This window comes from Heterocephalus glaber, unplaced genomic scaffold (genome assembly GCF_053883595.1).
Source record: "Heterocephalus glaber isolate CG9 unplaced genomic scaffold, H.glaber_assembly_v1.0 deba00001673, whole genome shotgun sequence".
Taxonomy (NCBI): Eukaryota; Metazoa; Chordata; class Mammalia; order Rodentia; family Bathyergidae; genus Heterocephalus; species Heterocephalus glaber.
The window spans coordinates 917323-923322 of record NW_028258410.1 but is presented as its reverse complement, the minus strand read 5'-3'; positions in this window follow the sequence as shown (position 1 = coordinate 923322).

The window sequence follows — 6000 nt, the reverse complement described above, 5'->3', positions numbered from 1 at the left end:
CAGGTAGTATTTTTTTCATGAACATTATTCCATTAGAATTTAATACAATTAATTCTGTCTTTAAAGTTTTGATTCAGATTTTTTTCTCTGCCTCATCTTTACATCTCTTGATTATTTTTTAAATAATATAGAAGCCTTTATTATTATTAGGTCCATTGATAGCAAAATAGTACTTTGGATTATTGCAATTGCATTGGCTACAGAACAGAGAGCATAACTGTGTTTTTGGTAATGAAATACTAAAAGGCAACTATGTTAAATTTTTCAGCCAAATTTATTTTGAAAATCTCATTTCTACTGTTACTGCATATTAATTGTATCTATCAATGGGGTGCAGCCCCTTGTATCAGTACATAAGTACATATAGTGAGCACTTATCACATCTATCCTCCCTTTACCCAACTTTGCCTTCACACCCAAAACTCTAGAAATCGCTACTCTACATTGAGATCATTATATGTTTTTTGTTTCCTTTCACTTCTTAACTGCCACACCACTAGGTAGCAAGAAAAGGAAAGTTACTCCAGGTATGGCTAAGAAATATTAGCCTTGATTTAAATTACCCAGAGTCATAAATAAAAAAAAGAATGTGATTCTCAAGCAATTTAATAACATAGGATCAACTTTTAAAAACCATATAAAATTTGCATTTATAATTACAATTTATGTAGAAGCCAGAAAACTCCAAAATCTTGAGTTTGATGTTAATACACTAATTTTGCAAAGGTCTAAAAAAATGAAAACCATGTTTGAAAACTTGCTCCAGGAATGGACTTGTGTGGGTAAATATTTCACTTTTCTAGTAATTCTCACAACTAAATGCTGGGAAAATGTTTAGTTTGCAGCATCACTCATGATACATGTACTGTGCCTGTGATTATTTTGAATTGTCTACTGTTAGATAATTACTACCTTCTTCAAGCAAATCCCCACCCACTTGTATTCCCAGTGGAATAAAACAAAATGTGATTTCTAATGTATTTATGCTTTTGTAAACATTTGGTAACAAAAAATGTAGAAATCAGCACTAATCCTGTGTAGCTTCTAAATTATACAGCTATGAAAACAAATTTAAGGGAATCATTTATAGTTGGTATTATTCTAGTAAAATAAGAACCCCTTCCTAGCAGAATAGGGTGAATATCTATTATGCATTCATTATTTGAATTAGTTTCTCTTCTTCCCCAGACTAAATGTAAACATAAATTCTATTTGGAGCTTTCCTACTTATCTCTGGAAGGAAAAAAATCAATATTTATTATTTTCTTGTTGCTTTCCACAACATCTTTATTTTGAATTTTGGGGTAGAACTTGGAAAAAATTAGACTATGATGGATAAATTCTATTTACTTATGAACTATGCAAGGACTAAATGGTTTTATACTACGTGTTAAGTGGGTATAATATATAATATAAAATATTTTCAAAGTTGATTTTGAGTTCCCCTAAAATTCCATAAATGGTCTGAAAGTTTCTCTTGCCTGTAGAACAGTAAATGGAAGCTTAATTATGTCATGTATTGCTTCATTTGCATTGTTTATATTCACTTGTTCTGCTGTTGATGAAACCCATAGGACAAGATCCAAAGGGAATGTATTGCAATTATCTTCATAAGGCAATATGATTTACTAAGTAACAAAAATGTAAATAGCTCTGGAAAAATGTCATTAAACACAAGCATTTATACAACCAATATAACTTTAACCTCAAGTTTAAAATAACAAAAAATATTTTAATATTAGCTAAGAAATCTTAAGACATGAGGTAAATCTTATAAAATACCTTTGATACTGGGTTATAATTTAACTTACACAGAGCCTAATTTCCCCATTCTGTCATTGTGAGGCATTTTATACTGTGACAAATCAATAACTATGAAAAATTATAAAAATTAACATTCACAGTTTTCTTAAAATGTATAGCAAATGGACTTTCAGTTCATCTTAATATGGATTAAACTTTTATTCTATTCTTTTTATAAAATGCTGTATTAAAATTAAAGTATAAATTTTGAGTTTATTGGAGAATTATTAGTCAAAAAGACAAGAATAAAAATAACAAATATGCTGAGGGATAAAAAGGAGGTAAAATTTTGTAAGATTTCATGGACCATGTAATTTTGTGAAATATGGGTACCAATATATAATTTATTCATATTAAGTTGTAGATTGAAATGTTATAAGTTAAAATATGCATACATATGTCTAATATGTGTATATATGTGTGTGTTTGTATGTATGCTCTGCAGATACATGCCTAGAAAAACATTGTAATAGAAACAAATATTATTTTTCATCAATTTTCTATTTTCTACCCTGAGACAAGTTGGAAATAATTATGAAAATTTATCAACATATAGATTAGCAAATTTAAATTTAAATAATGAAAGTATTTTCACAAGACTTTTATGTATTTATAATTAGAAATACAGTTGAAGGTTCACTATGTGGGAGAGAAATAGAAAATAATATTCGAAACTACAAACATCATGGAGAGAAGCCAAGGGGAGAAGGGCATGGAGTAGGAGGTGCTGTGAATTGGATACACCTAGGAGAGAGTGTAGCACACACTCAGTGGACCAGTCACATCTGAGACAGAATATGATTAAGTGATTATCTTTGACAGTGAATACTCTTTTCACAAGTCAGTTTTGAAGATGAGCAAAGATTGCCAGATTTGAAAGTCAGCACTGCTAAAAAAAAAAAAAAAAAAAAAAAAAAAAAAGGAAAATATAATAAAAAGAGAATTGAGTGAAATGAAATCATAACTGACAGGGGAAAGATTTGTTAAAAATCTCAATAACCCAGAATGAACAGTAAAACACATACTAGGAGATAAAACATTTAAACAATAAAGATGCCTAAGTACACATATGGAAATTAGCAAATGAAAATCTGAAAAGATGATACTTTGACACAGTGTTAACATGAATAATTTCCAGGAGCCACGAAAGGAAACTGTTTTGAACGTTGAGATACCTAAGACCACAGAATCTAAGATTAGCAGCACTGCTCCAGACATAGCACTAACAGGAAGGAAGAGTCACAAATCTCTGGTGCCCGCGTTACACAGAATGCAAGAATTTATGACCCCACTGCCGTGGCCAGTTTCCTGACTAGAAATCTCAGCAGGACCCGCAGAGGGAGAGCCTGGTCTCCACATGTTGCACACACAAGGGAAGGACCTTCCCCTCTTTTCTTTCTTAAATTCTTTTATTGGTACAATTTAGGTATGCAGTACATTTACATTTATTATTGGGTCCTTGTACCTGTACTTGATATGTCTTGGTTCTTATTTTTTCCCCTTTTCCTTGACCCCCTCTACCCTTCCTTATTTACAAAGTCTTTGTTTCCGTTTTTTCCTTTTCTCATAATTTTCCCTTTCCCTTCTCCCCCCACCCCCACTTCCCCTAATGCTTTGGAACTTTTCTTCCTATTTCAAATTATCAATTATTTGTTTTAATTATTTTAATCCTTATTTGCACTTTCAGTTTATCTCACCAGAAAAACTATTTGGTATTTACACATGTGTGTCCTATTTATTTCACTTAAAGAGTATGGCCTCAATGTGCATCCATTTAGCTATAAATGGCTCTACTTTTTCATTCTTTGTGGCTGAGTAGTACTTCGTTTTATTTTAAAAAACACATTTTCTTTATCCAGTCTCTAGTTATTGGGCAATTGGGCTGTTTCCAAGCTTTAGATATTACAAACTGTGACGCTATAAACATGGGTGTGCATATATCGCTGGGGTATGACTCTTTTAATTTTGGGGGGAAACACCCAGTAGAGGAATAGATCAGTCAACTGAGACCTCTAATCCTAGATTGTGAGGTATCTCCATATTGATTTCCACAGTGGTTGCACCAGTCTGCACTCTCATCAACAATGGAGAAGGGTTCCTTTCTCCCCACAACCCTGCCAACATTTGTTATTGGTTGATTTCTTGATAGCAGCCATTCTTTGTGGGGTGAGGTGAAATCTCAGTGTTGTTTTCATCTGCATCTCTTGAATGACCAGTGATGTTAAACGTTTTTTCATATGTTTATTACTGCTTTTACTTCTTTCTCTGAGAAATGTCTGTTCATTTCAGATGCCCATTTTTCAATTGGGTCTTTAAATTTGGGGGGTCTGATTTTTTTATGTTCTTTATATATTAGAGATAGTAGTCATTTGTCTGAGCAAGAGCTGCTAATTTTTTTTCCCACATTGTAGGTTGTTTCTTAGCTCTGTTGGGGATTTCTCTTGCAGTGCAGAAGCTTTTTAATAAGATGAGATCCCAGTTGTTGATTCTTTGTGCTAATTCCCATGCTACTGAAGTTTTGTTCATAAAGTCATTTCCTATGCTGGTGTCTTCAGGAGTTCTACCTAACATATCTTCCAGAAAGTTTAGTGATTCTGTTTTATTATTTAGATCTTCAATCCACTTCAATTTTAGTTTAGTGCATGGTGATAGATATAGGTCTAATATTAATCTTTGCCAGGTTGAAATCCAGTTTTTCTAACACCATTTATTAAAGAGGCTATCTTTCCTCCAGTGAGGTTGGTTGGCTCCTTTGTCAAAGATGAGGTGATCAGTATGTCTTCAGTTGTTTCTGCATCTTCTACTCTATTCCACTGATCCTGAGGTCTGTTGTTTGCCAGCACCATGCTGTTTTTATCACAGAGCTCACTATGGTTTTAATTTGCATTTCTCTAAAGTCCAGATAAATCTTGAAAGTGGCATAGATGTTCATCAATGTAGGAGTTGAAAAAGAAAACCTAGCATTTATACACAATGATATTTCTTTTCAACAAAGAAGGGTAGATTTGAGTCATTTGTAGAAAAAAGAATGAACTTCTGACCATAACTTTAAGTGCAATAAACCACATACAAAACTTAAATATTACAGAGTTTTTCCTTTATGAGAAACCAAAGTACAAATCAATTAAAATGCAAAATAAAAGATGGATAAAAGGAAACAGGCAAATCTATTTTAAATTCACTTATGAACTATGAAAGGACTAAATGTTTTATAACATGTGTTAAATGGCTAAAGTGTATAATATAAAATAATATATTCAAAGTTGATTTTGAGTTCTTCTGAAATTCTGCAAATGGTCCTGGGTGACAAATCTTTTATAAATAGGAAGGTGACTCAGAGATGGAGGGGAGGTGTGTAGGGGATATAAAATGAATAAAGATGTGTTATGTACATGTAACAACACCCAAAAATGAATGTAATCATTATGCACTGCAAATGGGTATGGATAAAAATAAAAATTAGAAGACAAAGGCATCATGAAAGATAGAGTAAGTAGAGAAGTGTGTACAGATGAAAGGAGGCATTATTGTCAAGCAGCAAGACCTCAGCAAAATTTGGGTTTCTATTGTTTGAGTGATGAGTAGGACTCTTGAAGAAAATATGCAGTCTATTGTTTAATGACATCACTCTCTTAAACACTGCACATTACCACCTACTATTAAATCTATGCTCCATCTATACTCCCTTGACTCCAAGAAGGTGGATCAATAATTGTACAACTGAAGTGATATTTTCTTAAGCCAGGATGGTAACAAAATGTTTGAATTTCACTCAATCTATTCCACATTTAAATTCATATTATGCTTGTAGAATGGGTATAAAATGTTAGATGCACTTTGAAATAGTAATGTTGAGTAACATAAATCACATATAAGCTTAAATATCACAGTTTCTTTTATATGAGAAACCAAAGTATAAATAATATAAAGAGAAAAACAAAAGATAATAGGAAACTGGGAGACAGATCTGTTGCAAATGGAAAGGAAATCAAGAAATGGAGCCAGATTTGGAGGGGGCGGGCAGAAAAGGGAAAGAGATATTAAAAGAATAACAATGTGTTAGGTACATGTACCAAGTCCTCATGATAAATGTCATCATATGTACTGTGAAAATGTACTATAAAAATTGTAAAAAAATTTTTAGACTTTCACTGAATATCAAAACATGACAAGTAATTATGTGAAATTAAAATTTAT